The sequence below is a fragment of the Empidonax traillii genome, unplaced genomic scaffold (assembly GCF_003031625.1).
Source record: "Empidonax traillii isolate 1590-97213 ecotype Southwest subspecies unplaced genomic scaffold, ASM303162v1 scaffold169:size887049, whole genome shotgun sequence".
In the NCBI taxonomy this organism is placed as follows: domain Eukaryota; kingdom Metazoa; phylum Chordata; class Aves; order Passeriformes; family Tyrannidae; genus Empidonax; species Empidonax traillii.
Window position 1 is genome coordinate 733,009 of NW_020955362.1, and position 17,659 is coordinate 750,667.

The window sequence follows — 17,659 nt, forward strand, 5'->3', positions numbered from 1 at the left end:
GTTGGTGCTACCTAAATAAGTCATGCTGGTAATTCTTCCAACTAGAAAAGTACATGCACAACAATGGCAATATGTAATGTGCAGCAGCTGGAAACAGTCTGGAGTCCCAGAGTCCGGAAGTGCAAAGGGATTGAAGAAGAAACTGTTCTCCCATTCTCCCACTCTGAAGGGAAAGTCAACTTTTCCTTAAGATTCCTTCAAGGCCAAAATTTGGCACAGTAACATACGCCACCATTGACCACCCTTTGCACCTGCACCCTTTGCACTTTGATTTCCAAGCATGGTCTTGCCTTGCACCCCTCCTAAATTTTAAATTCATTGTATTATATCAAAGGGCTTTTTTCCTTTTTTTTGTAAGCAGTTTACAGTAGACAGGTACTTTATGGTAGTGGCAATCTCATGGTTGTATTCGCTTACTTCGTGTGGAGTAACAGTGACATCCAGTGGTTGGCTGTTTCAGCCAGATGTATAAATCACCATTACCAGGCAGTATTTCAGTGACTGTACTCCTGCCAGTGCTTCCCTTTCCAAGGTTCCCTTGGGTAGGAGGTGAAGGGAAACAGAAATAAACTTTATAGTGAAAGAGATTTGCTCTGGGAGTTTCAGTAAATGTTTTTTTCTGAAGTGATAGAAAAGTATTTATGATTTTAAACTCAGAAAGCGCTTTTTTTTGATGTTCATTTCTGTGGTTCAAAATCTGTTCACACAGCAGTGGAAGGTTGCTTCATGACTTTTTGAATTTTACTTTGTTTCTGAAGTTCATGGAATCAATCATAGAATGGCTCTAGCATAAGTACGCAGCTGTGCACATAAAAGAAGACATTTTCCTTTGCCATCTGCAATTAATAATCTTGTAGTTGAATAGGGGAGAGAGAGAGAAGATAATGGGAAAATTTTTTCATATCTTTTCATCTGGTATGACGTATGTTTATTCTAAGGACTCGTTAAACCAAAGGATATATTATTATATATATTTAAAAAGGCATCCCAGTAACTGTGTTCATGCTATACTGTGCAACTTGTTGGACAAATTTTTGGTTGTCAAATCTTGGATAAAACTCTTAAGAATGAAAAGAAACTTTTATTATTGTTCATCTGAATGAATCATGTTGAAAGGCATCTCAGAGACAAAATCTTCCTAGTATGTTACCTTGCAATTTTTTTTTTTTTTTTTAGGCTTTATCCACTTCCATTCTTAGTGGATAATCTGTCAACTAGCAATGAAAACTCAAACAGCTTTTATTTTATATATATATATATATATATATATATAAATCACTTATTTTCAGTCTTATCTCATGTTCTGTAATAGTCTCTCCATAATGTCTCAGTAGTAATTATTTCCTTGGTCAGTAAGGAGAAAGAACAGTGGTGGTACCTCTGCACCTCCCTTGCTGAATGATAAAGATTTTTTGGTCCACCCCGTAAGGAATCTTTGTTCTGAACTGCAAAAGCATTTAAGATAGTGTCTAAGCTTTGAAAAGGTCAAAGTGCTGGTGCATGGCTCCTGAGTTATGGCAGTGATCATTCCTGAAGTAGTGTTCAAAGTGATAAAGATAAGATAGATGGCAATGCCTACAGAGTAATAGAGAAGCGTTTCTTTATGGTCCCCCTTGGTGGTGTAATTGAAGAAGCCAACATGTTGAAAATCAAAACAGGCAATGTTCTAATGATTCCAAACCAAGTACTGGGAAGCCTATGAGTTTTATTACCAGTTAAGTAAATAAGAAACATTTATTTAATTTTGAGAAAGCAGTGGTATGTTTCTGTTCTCTCATTTTTGTGTATTTTCCTACTTATTTATGTGCCCTGGTGCCAGCAGTTCTTGATGAAATTTCTTGTTATAAGTTAGGAAGGAAAACTTTGAACTTCGAATGCTTTTGCTGACCTTTCAAAATCTGGTGATTTGTCACCAATCTCTTCCAGGGTTAATATGAGCTATGCCTTTCAGTTAAAGGCTGAGAACTGTAAGATTTACTTCAAAGTCCTCCTAGGCTGAAAATAGTGTATTACGCTTTGCATGCAGTGAAACACTTACTATGGAAGTGTCTAAGAAGATATGTCAGCAGTTGTTTTGGGGAAAATCTTTTGTCTGTCCAAGCCTTTGTATGTGTGCAAGGTGATTTTAAAAAATATATCATTTTAGCCTTCAGATATGAGCAGATTGTTGCTTATTTAATTTTATAGATACCTTTCAATTAAAAATGTAAGGGAAAAACTAGTGTTTACTGTTCTTGACCTCAGTTGTCATTAGGATGTAAATCATTCAACGCAATCGGGTAAGCAAGCTTATGGGGAGACGCATTTCAGGGCTGAATGCTGATGTGTGAAAAAGAAGAGAGGTGGTTGGCTTGCTCTAGAACTTTGGCTGTAGATGGAGATATCTGTTTAGTGAAATTCTTTTAACATGAAGTGTATATTTCTTTAAAAACTACTTCACAGCATATCACGCATAGGAGGTATATTCTGGAAAAGCACTTTTCTCAATTACAGTGAAGTTAATACTTTGCATAAAAGAGGTTTCCCATTTGCATTTCATCTATTGCTAGTTAAAATTCTCTTCTGCTCAAAATTCTATCTTATCTTCTGATTTGGAAACCAGTTGCAGCACTCCAATGCAACTATTTACTTCAATTGAATTTAATTTAGGAAATGTTGAATGAATACCCTTCTTGATACTTAAAAAACAAACTATGCTTTGTGTTTATTGACAAAGTAAAATGGATGTACGAGATAAAACCTGACCAAAGATAATCTGGTTTCTGATAGCATCACACTAACATCTACAGTCATACATTTCCTTCAAATCTGTAAAATAAATCCTTTGTATTTTGAAGCACAGAATCTTAGACAGAGTTTTAATGTGATCAGCTTGTTAATAAAAGACTAGAATGGTTCTGACCTTGCAAAAGCTAGGACTACGATCTACACATGGGGAAAAGTAGAGAGAATTACTGTGCAGGCAAATAGTTTCAGCCATCATTATTGCATGATGAGGAGATCATTTTAGGTGTGCTGTACAAAATGCCTTATCATATTGCTTGCTTTTGAAACAGCACAAAAACACACTGAGCAGTCCAATATAACATTTCTGAAATACACAACTTTAGCCCTCCTAAAAGCTGTTCTGCTCCAGGAACTAGAAGAAGCATTGGTTTCTCTGCTAGAGTCAGGAATACACCCTAGCACGGATATTCTGGGCTACTGTGGGTAGAAGGGAAACTGTGAGGTTTTGAGTGACCTAACCTAGGGATTTTATCTGTTTGGTTTTGTTTTGTTCTTTTTTTTTTCTTAATGAAGCTGGACATTTCAATGAATTTTTTTCATTATTTGTTTAGTAAAAAGTGAAAGCAGTGAAACGCAAATGTCTGCTGGTGTACCAAGAAAACATCTTGTGAATTTCCCTTAATTTTCTTTACTTCTTTGCATCTCCATAGCATACAGGCTGTTTTTCATTTGATCTGTTTCCAAGCTGGCGTAATTAAAACACAGTTCTGCATGAAAATTTTTTTTGTTGTTGTTGTGTGAAAAACTTCAGATAACTGTTTCTTTCTTACTTTAACCTTGAGCTTTGATCTTAAATGACAGTTCAGATTTAAAATCATTTCCTACTGTATCACTTTAGTAGGGTGATTGAAGGGAACTGGAACCCAAGCTGTTTACTCCCTTGGCTGTCAGAAAGTTTCCCTTCAAGGGAAACATTTCAATTAATGTTATACAAACCACAATGGCAGTGGAGACCAGCCTGAAGCCATATATATGGAAGTCAGTTAAATTCATATGTCAAACATGACTTTTAATTATAGACCTACAACTGCAAGTTAGTGGTGTTTGAAGCATGCTGGTGATTTTGGCTTCACTTTGATAACTCATGTCTGAAAGTGAAGTGAGAGCCTACAGGTAAAGGTTTGCACACGGGCTCCACGTGCTTCAAACTGTGAATACGGAAGGTTTGTTTGCTCGTCAACCAGGAAGCCAAATGACTTCTGTTTCCTTCATCACATATTCAAATCATGGAAATGGCATTCTGAAGAGGGTAAATACAGGGTAAAGATGCCTTAGAGGTCTTCCAGCTCCTCCAGCTGTAACCTCTGTATATCCTGTTGAGACCACAAGCTCATTCTTTGGGCAGTCTTTTTCGGAGTGCATGTTAATGTTTGAGAGTGTATTTTTTTTTTTTTTTTTTTTTTTTTTAGCAATTCGCCTCCTGGCTATTTATGATTTCAGTGCCATCTGTAAAGTCCCTCAGTTTATCAAGACACTTTTTGAGGCACTTTTGAATCAGTGTCAAAAAAAAAGGACGACCATCATGATTTTCAGACAATGGCAAAAAAAGTTGGCATTGATATGGTTTTGTGGAATCCTTCAAATTTAATTATTTGAATAGTTTGAATAAAATAAAAAAAACCTGTACACTATTCAATTCAGTTGGAGATAACATTATTATTCCAGGCAGAAAAAAGTATCTTTCCTTTCTTGCCTATTGAGTGTTTTGTTCACTCTTCCTGTTAGCATCATAGTAGCATACTGCTCCTGTTGGTTTCTATAACAGTACTTTTAGTACTTGAGAGTTTTTATTTTGAAAAACAGAAGAAAAGTTTTCATTCAACAGCAGAAAATTACCAACGGAAATATGTAATTTCCAGTTACAGGCAATTTTCAGGTTTTTTTTTAATGACAGCCAGGAGGCAATTAGGTGGTTTACATTTTTCGGATTTGTCCCTTTCACTTGACCAAGACAATTTTTTTTTTAATTTGAATTTTTGATGCAGGTCTAGGATCACAACAGCAATGCAGCTGAAATTCTTAAAACTCACCATTGCTGAAGCAAAACTATTGCTGAAAGTACAAGACTAAGATCCGCTTGACATGGTACCTCGAAATGCACTTTTGGAAACAAGGGTACCTATGAAATGTTATTACAAACTGCAAAATCAGTTAGCAAAAACTTTAAGGCAAAAGGTGTTCAGCTACATAACATAGAATCATAGATTGGAAGGGACCTTTCAGATCATCCGGTTCCAACCCCCATGCTGTGGGCAAGGATGCCTTCCACTAGTCCAGGTTGCTCAAGGCCTCATCCAACCCAGCCTTGAACACCTCCAGGGACATCTAGAGCTCTGCTTCAAGAAATATCTAAAGACATTTTTTCCTAACTTACACAAAGATATTGAATCTTCTCAAATCCGTCACGACAGACCACCTTTGCTAGAAGCTCACTGTCACTGCAAATGGATCTCTGCTTGGCCAGAAGCATGGGTGCCCAAGGGCATCTGGAGGATTCCTCCTTACCTGGAAAGCCAGTCAAACACTGCTTCTGCTGATCCTTCTGGGCAGTAAAATAAGTTCATGTAGTCAAAGGTCCATGAAAAATACAGTGTTGTTCTAAACAAATTATAAAATCTGGACAATCAAATATGGCAGTCAAGCTCCCTGAAAACTGCCTAGAAATTTTCATTAAAGTGGAAAAAGAAATAGGATCTGCCTTGAAAAAAAAAAAAAAAAAAAGAAAGAAAAGGAAGGGTTAGAATAGATAATTTTCATTAAATGAGCAGAACTCAAAACTGGTTAAGGGATTGTGGTTCTGTGATCCATAGGGTGGCATACACAGTGCCTGTCAGACGTGCAGATATGCTTAAATTCTCGATAGCAAACCCTAGGAATGGCTAAGGGTAAATCCAGATCTAAAGTGGTTCCTTTTAGTTCAGCAATGGGAAAAAAGTCCTCTGGAGTTCAATAGAGCACATTTATATAGAGAACTCATCTCTCTCCACTAACACTACATGAGAGTAATAATTAAAAAAAAAAATTGGTATCCACATCTTGAGGTCTGGTCTGTCTTCTGTTTGAGGACAGGATCCTAGGAGAATAGAGTCTGGCTTATTCTTTACAAACATAGGTAAGGTAATGGCCAGTCTTCGCGAACGAAGAACCGGGGAAGGTCTTTACACCTTCCAACCTGCACATTGGATTTTTTAGGTGAGACACAGTGTACGCGGAACTGAGCCCACCCTTTAATCCTGAGGTTCATCTGCCGGGGCCAAGCACGCTTGGACGGTGGCAGTGAGGTCCTCAGGACGTAGATGGATTGCTTTACGGGCTAACGAGCTCCATCTGCCCGGGGAGGGGCCCCGACCGGGAATCGAACCCGGGTCTCTGCAGTGACAGTGCAGTGTCATTTCCCCTAGACAAACATAGTGGTTGGGTCACCAGCATCCCACATCATTGGTATGTGGGGAGGCAGCTGAAAAGCTTGCCCACAAACCTGAATATGGCTTTTTGGTCCCTTTGGGTTTGAACCCACCTCTTTCCTTGTAGCAAAGTGTTCAGAGGAGAGAGGTAACTCTGCACCCGCAGAACAGGTGCTTTGTGAAATTTGCGGATGCCTAAAGAAACTTTCCGAAGAGGCAGTTCCTGTTGAATTTTAGTGTGCACAAAGAAAGCAGTACTGGGAATTAGCCACAACAGATTTCATTTCTTGTGCTAACGAGATTTCTAAGCATGAAATTTATAGTTTTTTGATAAAATTTTGATATTCTTGTTCCCCTGCAGTACATGCTTCGTTCATTTCCAAGGCTTAGCACAGAAGAAAACTGGATAGTAGCTGTAAAACTTCCTCCCAAAGGCTTCATTTCTGTACAACATACATTTGATACTTCTAATTTTCTTTGTTTTTCTGGGTACATTGCTTGGAGCACCTGGAAATTAAAGAAAAGACAATACACTTATGTTTAAAAATATAGCATGTTCCTTAATGCAATAGAGTAGCCCCATGAGAACTGTTTTTCTGTTTGTGTAGAAATGGGCACATGTATATTTACACAAATGTTTCTCATCAATGTACATACCTGCATGTATCTGGAGAGAAATAGTCTTCTAAAACTCTCAGTTATTTCCCACTAATTACAGAAAAGTACTCTGGACTCTTTGACTTCCTCATTATACATAGCTGAACCTGCTTTTTATTTCCTTTTCAGAATTCAATTGAAAAAGGTGCTGATAAGGGTTAGATAAAGTGTTAATTGGGTTATATTGTATTTGTGGAAGAGATGGAGAAGGAAGATGAAGTTCTTGCTCTAAAAAAAGAGTGGAAGTGACTGTATGTCCCGGACTTCTCACTGCTATGATAATGTAATTAAGTGCAAATAATTACAGGGCATTTCACTTATATGAAAAGTATTATTGGCTCTTACTTGAGCTCTTTTACCCTCCTTTAATGACAAACATTATTTGCAAATTAAGTTTATCCATAGTTAACTGGGTGTTTCTCCACTTAAGAGCAGCCCTTACATCATGCTGGGATTCAGCTGCCTGCCACTTATTTTTGTCACTGGGCCATAGTGTCTTTAGGACTTGCTGTGGTGGCATACTGTGAGCTCAAGAGCTGCTGGACAGCATTTAGGTTAGTTTAAGCTAAACTGTTATGTAGAAAAATCTCCAGATAGACACCTAAAGTCCTCATTCAGTTCTTCTGTTGTGTGCAGAGTTTGTAGCAGCACAGGAACTGTAAGATTTTTCTATCCATCATCTGAATTCTCACTGAGCTATGGGGATTTATTTATTTATTAAGTAGAGATGTTAAATTATCAAACTATTTTAAATAAATAGCTTACTTTGACAGTGCTGTACTGAAATGAAAATTAATACAAGTAAACAACCCTGAAGTAGCAAATCTTTTGTCTACAGAAAATCCAATATGCCAAATCTGTAAATTATTTAAATAAAAATAAATGGCTTTATGATTTGATATTACCCTGCTGCAGAGACTATTGTCCTCTGTTTGTCAGTATGCACAGACAGTGTATCTGGGAGGACCCAAAGCTGATGCGGTTTGTCTGGTATCAATGTGAGTAGCAATACTGTGCATTGATGTGGGTTCACTGGGGCATCCTCTGCTTCTGGGCAAATCTCTTATAATTTATTAATCAAGCACATGCTCCTTAAATTTACAGAAGAGGAATGCAGTTTTCAGCTAAGCCCATGCTGAGATTACCATAAAATTTGTCAGGTGAGGTTGTGACAGTTTTGCACCATGACTAGGAGGACTTTTTTATATCTGGGCTGCTTTGTGGTCTGACCAGCTGGATCAGGAGTCAGAAACTTTTCTACAGGTTGGGGTTCAGAATCTTTACCCAACCTCATCCCTCTTTAATGAAAACCTAAGAAGAACAGGAATATTTTTCAAATTTCAGTAATCAGTTGAAGTGGGCTTCTTGATTACTGCTTCTTGTAGTCCTACCAGACTGCTTCTCATACTTGTTGTGACATTTCCAATATTTTCACATTAGCACATAATATTTAAGAAAAGATTGGTGATAATGGTAACTACTAAGTATGTGGTGATAACTGTCTGCCCAAAGAGATTAAAAGGGTAAATAAATACTGTCTGAGGGATTATCATTAACAAAACACCGTGATAAATTTAGGAGCAGTTTGAGAAGAGGAAGTAATGATAATCAGAAGTTCCTCAAGTGTTTGGCTCTGAAAAGTAAAAGGCAGGAAAGGGAGTCGCTAGTAATGAAAACCATTAAATAAGGCCACTAATGGTGAAATTCAGGTTGCAGGAAGACCATGGTTGCAGTTTGAGGAAAAAGCAGCAGTTTTTTCTTCCTATGCCAGCTCAAATGTTACCAGCATCAGTCAGTGCCACGACTTATAGGAGCTATCCCTCTTTCAAAACATGCTTGAGTTGATTTTGGGTGCGTTTCCCTTTCTCTCTGTATTTTACTGCAGGAAATGTATGCTTAAGGGCAATATTCTGCCTAAAGTTTCACTGGTTTTCCGAGTTAGGTGGCTGTGAGCCAGGAGCAAGGTGGAGATGAAGAGCAAGTACTTTTTGATAAAATGCATAAGCCCCCAGGTGGGGCACAGAGAGCACCATTAGAGAAGGGGGACCGATGAGGAGGAGGGAGTTCCTCCAAACTTGGATTTTCATGAGATCTCAGTCTCTAGAAAACCACATGTATTTTAAAAATGTACCTAATGAAATAAGTTATAGCCACTGTGTTATTCAATCTTCTAGAAGATATCTAGAAGATAAACTCTCTGTCCAGAAAGAATCTCTGTCTTCCAATTAAATCACATTATCTCGTGGCTCTCTTGACACTCTTGCCAGTGTGTGTTGGTTTCTGAAATACTGAGCAGCATGGGGTGATGATTAATAGGATGTTTTGTTCCATCAGTATGGTTTTTTACAGGGACAGTTCTAGTTGTGATTAAAGCCAGTGACACATTAGAGCTGTCTTCAACTCCCAGAGCAGAAACACATGTCAGTTCCTGTTTGGCTGCCACACATAAGAGGAAGCATTAGTGATGCCATATGACTGCGGAGCAAGCTTTTGTTTATGTCCATTTATAGATTCTTTAAATAGCCTGTGTGCCACAAGTTGGGAAGCCAAGGAGAGATGTGTTAGCATAGACCTCTTCCAGTCTCTGTGCTGCTGCATGTCCTGCTGGGAGCAGACAGTGTCTGGTTTCCCCATCACCCATTAGCAGTGACCACACTGCTGCCCAAGACTTCTTATTTGCCTTGAACTAGTTCACAGGTTTCCAGTCCCTGTGGACTGAGTGTGTTCTTCTCCACCTTCCTAAAATTGCACGCTTGTGATGTGCTATTGAGTAACACTCTTAACCCTGAGTAGATGTTCCTAGGATGAAAATTGTGGTAACTGTTGCAGTTGGGCTGTTGAGGTACTTGGTATGCTGCATTTAACTCCTTTATGAAAGAGCAGGGATACAGTTTTACATCTCCTGGAAAATTAATTGCTCTTAAGAGTCTTGGAAACACCTCCCAGGCTGCAGTTGCTATAGTGATAGATGTAGTATGGAGGTGTAAATAGATTGCCTGAGCAATACTAGCCAATCATCTTTACACTTCAGTATTCACAAACCAAAGAATTGTAATTTGTTGGATTTTTTTTTTTCCTTTCCTCTTTTAAAAACTGTATTATCCTTGATCCTATAATTGAAGCTTTGTAGGCTATATTCATGAGGCTTGAGTGCAAATCCTACAGTCATGGACCCTGTGGTCTCACTATATGAGCACAACTTGGAGCATGAGCCGATGATTGTTAAATAATGAAATATACTTTTAAAATAGTTAAATATATGTCTTAGTTTATTCTAACATATAGGAATATTTCTGGTTTTTCCTCTACAGTGTGTGCTTGGTGAAGCTGCATAGTAAACAACACCACTTCAAACCTTGAGATTCCTCAGTGACAATGGTCTTCAAGTGCTCATCCAACATTTTTATTTGTAGAGAGGTATTTGTGCTAGGTACTGATGGGTTACTGGCAGTATAGATTGCTGTGATACTATACACAAAATAAGAGAAATTGTACATTTATTTGTATAAGTTCTTAAAGAACATGCTGCTTAAAGTTGTAACACTTGATCACATATTTACTATTATTTTTTCCACAGCCAAGGTCTTTGGGGGTTTTTTCTGAACTTCAACAATTAGCATGAGATTATTCTCCTAGATGTTCTTTATGACCAGTATAAAATAATTAACCTTACTTAATCTTATTTATTTTCAACATCATAGGTTGCAAGGTGTCTCTCTGTCAAGGTTCACCTGTCTCTCAACTGGCTATATAAGAAGAGTTGATAGCTAAAATTATGCAAAAGAGATCCTTTGTATTCTCTGCTACCAAATATATATACCTCTAGTGTAGAGTTTATTTTCTGTGTTCCAGGAGGATGTACTCATGACCTAAACAGACCAGGACATATCATGGAATCATAGGACAGTTTAGGTTGGAAGGGCCTTTAAGAGCACCCCACTGCCATGGGCAGGGAACCTTCCACCAGACCAAGTTGCTCAGAGCCCCATCCAGACTGGCCTTGAACACTTCCAGTGTTCACAATTTCTCTGGGCAACCTGTTCCAGTGCCTCATCACCCTCAGAGTAAAGAATTTCTCACTAATATCTAATCTAAACCTGAAGTTCATTTTCCCTTGCCTTATCTCTACATTCCCTTGTAAAAAGTTGCTCTCCAGCCCTCTTGTAGCCCTGTTTAGGTACTGGGAGGCTGCTAGGAGGTCTTCATGGAGCCTTCACTTCTCCAGGCTGAATAATCCCAACTTTCTTGACCTGTATTCATAGGAGAGGTGCTTCAATCCTCTGATCATTTTCATGGACATCCTCTGGACTTGCTTCACCAGGTCTGTGGGACCCCAAAGCTGAACACAGTACTCAGCTGGGGTCTGATGAAAGTGGAGTGGAGGAGAAGAATCACTTTTCTCAATGCAGTTATCATACATACTCTTACTTGGTGGGTATTTTGTCTCTCTGGCATGGGTGGAGTGTTTTTCAGTGACAACTTGTATAAGGTAATTAAATTCTTTCTGAATAGTTCCTGTGGATTTTTTTTCCTTAAGATGCTAGGGTTATTTCTTGGAAGACTAAAGGTGTGCGAGAAGCTTCGTATGAGGAACAAGAGCTGGAGTTGGAGCACAGTGGTGGGGAGGCAAAGACAGCACTGCAAGGTGGTCCCTGTGGCTGCAGCAGCCAGCCTACCCTAATGTAGGTCATTGCCTAGAATGACAGTCTTCCTCAGGGCATCTGTGGAAAAAATGACAAGTACGAAAATCTGGCTGATGCAGATGTAGTCTGACAAAATAGGACATTTACAACCACTGTCGTTGAACAGCACCATCCAAGGCCACCCAATAGCTGTTTAATATTGAGGTATAAGCAGAATTCTCAGTGAATAAATATCCTGCAATGATTGTAGTTAGCAGTACCTGAATAAGCATCCTACATAGAATGTAGATAGCAGTACATAGAGGCAAAAAAAAAAAAAAATCATCTGGAGCAAGGACCTGTAGTGAAAGCTGTGCAGTCATAATATGTTTTTAATGCATTTGCTGCCAAAAGCTTCAGACAGCTGGATAATGACTCATCAGAAAGCCTCTTGGAGCGGTTCCACAGTTCTCAGATTTTGGTGCTGTTTTCCCCCTAAAAATGCCATCAGCTATTTAGTTTCACACTGGTTGGCCAAGCAGCATGGATTAGCATGGGAAAAAGTCAAACAGTGAGACAGTTTTATTTTGTCACTGCTCTTGATAATATAGGACAGCTTGCAAAATGTGTCAGAGTACGATGCTTTGCTTCAGGAGTTCCACAAAAGTATTGCTTGGCAAGCAGCCACAGAGACGCTCAGCGCAGCATCTCATGTGAGGGCCAGACTCATCTGCCCCACGGTGGAGGTTTCAAGGAGAAGATGCTGATCCTTACCAAAGTCAAGATTTTGAATTTGCGAAATTGTTTAATTAAGATGAGGAGAAAGCCTGCTGGGTAGTACATCAGTTAGTTTGCCACTCTTAAGGTGTGAGCAATAATTTTCATTTCATTTACCCCAGTCTGCCAAGAGTAAATGATTTTTAGCTCAGTGAAGGAGACAAAGGACTGTTATTCTTGAAAAATGCACTTTGAAACTGTCCAAAAGCCCCAGAAAGAGATCAATTTTTTTGTCTTCATAGAGTTAGCAGTATATTACCCACTTACATTCATTATATGTTAGGGCAGGAGAGCCCAGAAATTTGCAGGACAAAAACCTCACTGTGCTGCTTATATACTTTGTCTAAGAGTGGCTCCATTTTTGCAATAGCCCACTGTTCTTTTATTTCCTTAACTGTAAATTGTATACACCTGCACTCTGATTTGCTTCTGATCTGAGAATTTTCTCCTTAGGTGGTCCACAAAAAGATGCTCATTTGCTCCCTCCCACACTTCCAGAATAACAACTTTGCTACTTTGTCCCGTTCTTTGTGGGTTTTTTGTTAGCTGAATCTGCTGTCAGGCGTTATGGGGTGATTGTCTCCGAAATAGTAATTTTTCTGCACTGAAAAATTATAATAAATATTGGCAACAGTCCTAGCCTCTGACTGTAAATCATTACAAAGCTTATTTGTCTATGTACTGCTGCACATATGCTACAAAATCCTTGACAGGCTCCGTATCCCAGGCTCAAAAATTATCCCAGTAAATATTTAGTTTTTTGGCTGTGGAAGAGATGTCAGGAAGGGTCCTGCACCTTTCCATCCTACTGTTTCCATGTCTTTGCTGCTGTCTGGGGAAAGTGATGGATAGGCAAGAAGTCTGTGTTTTCCCATCCATTTCATTGTTGAGAATTGCTGTGGGTAAAAAGCTAGTATTTAATAAGGTAATTCTTCTTAACACCTTGGAATCAGATTTTCAGATGGCTGATGAATCCAGGGCCCAGGAGGCATGGGAGCTTTCAGAGTCTGTGTATCTCCCCTTATCTCCAGACCCAGCTGATGCCCTCACTCAGACCTGGAGAAGTGCAGGACACTGGAAGTGCAATTAAGTCATTTGATGAGCACAGGTGGGGAGGTGCTACAGGCATTTAGAAGCAGGAGTGGTACAGAAAAAAAAGAATAAATAAGAAAAGGTAAGCAGAGAGTGTTAGGCAGGCTTAGCGAGCTTTTATCTGAGTGGGTATTTGGAAAGATGCAAATATGCCTTTGCTTTTACTTGTCACAGGGTTGTTAATTCCAGGATCTGCCTTTGCTTGTGTTCCAGTAGGAAGATGGGAATGGCAGCATTTGCTAAGTTCTGTGAAGTAGCTAATAACATATAATACAAAAACCTGCCTTGGTGTTACCCATTTTTGACTGAAGTACATTAGAGTACTACTGATATATTTAGAGTAATCTTAACAGAATTTAAAGGAAATATTAATTTGATACTAGCTTTTGCTAAACAAATAGAGTTTTCAAAAATGTATTCAACCTCAGCCATATGTTGTTTTGAAAGTAGTAAGAGATATTAGAAGTGAAACAGTATTTAATTCTGTCTCTATCTGTTATAGTACTATAAAGGGTATTAACAGTATGGTGAATAGGAGTCTTAGGGCTCATACACTGCAAAAGTTCATCACAAATCAAAACTAAATGCAATGTACAGATAGTTAATTATTTAATATTCTTTCCACTAAGGAAATATTTTTAAAATAATTTCTTTGTAAAGCTATAAAATTAATGAGGAAAAAAATGTGAACAAAAAGTGGTGGCAGGTATTTTTTCAGCTGAGATTTGGCTTTTGGTTTTCTTGAGAAGCAGACTGAAGACATATCTACAGACATGTGGAGGGTATGGGTTGCCACTAAAATATATGACTTGAAATTACATGAATAACTAGTATTGTTTGGCATTGGCTTCACTGGGCATTATTATTTTTTTAATAATATTGGATCTCTCAGATTCTTAGATCCTGCTGGTTGATCTTTCTAATTTTTCCTTTTATTCTTGGTAATTCAATTAGGAGGAGATACTCATTTTGAGGAATTTCATGGTTTAAAGTGAACATTTGGAATTTGAAGAGTTTGGGTTAAAGTACAGTAATTATATCTGATAAAGGCTGATTTAAATAAGGCCTGAGTTGGAAATGCCTTAGAAAGTTGTTAATGCATAACCACTTTGTTTTTGGCAGAGCACTGCACTGTTCCTCACAAGTCATTGGAAATCACTGATGTAAAAATTAAGAGATCTGAAAACAGGGAACAAGTATCAAGTTTAATTTTTTTTCTTTCCTTCCAAGCACTTGTGTCCAACTGTTTAGCATCTTTTTAACAGCTGTTGAAAGTAGAACTTTTAACTACAGGGGAGTTGAAATCCTTTAGTAACTGTATGCTACTAATGTAGAAAGTAAACTTAAACTTATTAAACTTTAAACTTATTAAAAAATATAAATAATAACAGAAATAAGCATTAGCAGCATCCTCTCATAGGTGATTCTGCTTCAAGCAGTGGTTGGACCTTATGAAATCTCTTTCAACGCGGGTTATACTGGAAGTCTGCTGCTACAGTTAGACAGGCTCTAACAAAGCTCCGGGCCAGGACCAGCCTGAGTAGAGCCTGACAAGTCCTAAGTCCTGCTCACTGACCCAACACACAGCTGGAGGCCTGATGCAAGCAATTACCACCCTTACCTGCCTCCACTTCTGAAATCACAGCTGGGTCTCCTTTGCCTCTAGAGAAGAATGGGGAAGCCAATTATTCCACTCTTATTCTTGTGCCTCTAGTAATCACGAAGGGTTGATTGGGAGAGGACAGACCTTCATCCTTCTTATTTTTCCTCCACACAGGCCTATCTGTTGTAGGGCTTTTCTGAACAGGTAGCTGTTAGCAATATTTTACGGTAAAATAATTCTGCTCAACTCCCCAAAGGCTTTTTTCATCAGTACTCAGGTCTCATTTACTTATGAATAAAATAATTTTTTTTGCATTTATAAAAGAATTTACCTCCATAGGTGTTAAATTTGTCTGGATTTTACACCAAGATCTACTATAGGATTAAATAGAGTATTAGGACTCATGGTCCTGGGTTGTGTTCATCCTTGGTGCTAATTGCATTCATCCTATTCTGTTAAGAAAGAAGATTTTAGATGACAGAAATACAGCTCTTGTTGGGTCTCTGATAAGTATTTACATTGTACAGCAGAGGGTGTTTCAGATCGGTTCATGAAACTGCTCTGCCATGAAACTTGCACCAGTTCTTCCCTTGTGGGGAATTACAAGAAATTGTTTAACAACCTGCTCAACCTGGCACAGGAGTGACACTGTAGATGGGGTTTGGATAAATAGAAAGTCAGTGATCCTATGAGTGAATTCATTGTTGTAATGCTGGGTTTTTTCAAACCCAAGTCCCTTTAACTGTGTGATTATAAAAAAAAAAAAAATTGTAATTTTATTCCTTTATTTGTAGAGAGACACTTGAAACCTGCTATAAATTAAAAAGGACATCTGAAAACAAAGGCAAAATATAAAGGATCTCAAGTATTCTTATGACGTGTTTAATGCTGTGCCATGCTCATCTAGAGGTAGAGATCACTGTGGGTTTGGGCACTCACATTTGGAAGAAGGAGCACCAAATAACAGCTTGGTGCTTATAGTTTGTCCAGTGAAACCTGGACTTAACTTTGACAGTTGAGTGCAATGTTTTGATATAGAAGTAATAGCTTCTCTTTCTCCCATTAATACATCATCTCTGACTGACTTTTCTATCACTGATGTATTCAAGCACTGGCCCGTTCAGAATCCAAACAGAGCACTGCTCAGGGGATCTAAAACACTTAATGCTGCAATGGAAAAGAGTTTTGTGATTTGGGTGGATTAGTTACTGCCTGTTCCATTTCAGGGGTTTCATATATCTTTCAAGAAGTTCTTGTAAATCAGTTTAATGAACTGGAACTTAAAATCAATTATTTCTTTAGTTTACTGCCTGGGATCCTGTAGTTTTGGTCTCATGCAGTATCTCATATATTTAGATTCATATCATAATAAGATGTGTCCGAATCCAAATACCTCTCAGTGGGTTTGTAAGGAGATGCACAGGAAGCAAGGCACGTAAAAATCTTTGGAGGAGGAATCTCATTTAATATAAATTTCAGATGAGCTCCAAAAGACAGTTCAGTGATGCCTAACCTGGCATCAGCAATATTTAGAGAAGAGAGAGGCAGTGGAAGAGAGTGTTTTAGCAAAGGATTGTGTTTGAGGAGGCATGTAACTTTTAGAATGGAAAGAGGCCTCGTTACTTTGTCAGAACAGGCATTTAAATGTATTGACTTACAGAATCAATTGATAATACTTTCTGTGTAAGATATCAAATGTGATTTTTTTTTTCTTACCATTGAGGAAATGGGGATCTGGCCTTTCACAAGAAAAAAGTTGGATCATCTTGTAATATGAAGAAGACAGAAACACGGAAAAAAAGTACAAATGTAATGCAACAAAAGACTGGGACTTTAAAAATTTTAAAATAAGCCAGGACCTTTTTAAAACCTTGTTTTTTGTATTTTGGTTTTAGATTAGCTGCTGTATTTTGTCCCTTTTTTTTTGTCCTTTTTTTTTTTTTTTTAACAGCACAGCTGACCTAGTTCCCTTCGCTGTCTTTCACATCATGTGCAGCTAACTTATTCATGCAGAGTAGTATTTTGTGAAAGAATTTTTCACTTTAAAATTAATATCTTCATTATGAAAGTATAGGAGACAAATGAATTCCAATCCTGGCATTTTGCCTTAGATTAGGTTCCAAATAGTACAGTTTCCAACTGTGTCTTTCTCAGTGGCAGATACAGGTGAGGCCATCTCCATGTCTGCTTGCAGGAATAGCATTGATAAATACCTGGAATATTTCACAGAGTACCTATCTTCAGATAATAAATAGGTTTGTATATTTTAGTTTATGTATAGTTTCCCCCTAGCATCAGGCATACTAATTAAGGTTATTTATATTTATAAATGTTTGTAGGTTGGGGCTTTGTTATCCAAGGCAGAGGAGAGTTTTTAGGCTGATGTTTTAATCCATGAAAAATAAATATAATAAGCACTCTCTTGAGTGTTGTAGGGTGTCTCAGTTTAATTGAGACAAGGGTCTTTTGCTGAGGATGGATTAGGAGAAAAAAGACCCAAACCTTCTTTTCTAGCAATTATAGATTCAAAATTAAGAGGCTCCGATTGAAGGAAAGCAAATTATGGAAAAGGGAAAAAGGAAAAATAACAGCCCTTTATTAAGTATGTGTGTATTAACGTAACACGAGGGAAAAAAGGAAGGGAAAAAAAAAACCAAGTAAAACAACCAAACAATACCCCTATACCCACCAATAATCCCCTTCAAGAACAAAACCGA

General features: G+C 38.1%; 1 protein-coding gene across 5 annotated transcripts in view; it reads left to right on the forward strand.

Annotated features, from left to right (window-relative positions):
• The window catches only part of FGF14 (fibroblast growth factor 14), a 396,337-nt gene that overhangs the window by 355,582 nt on the left and 23,096 nt on the right, over positions 1–17,659 (forward strand). The window lies entirely within an intron of this gene.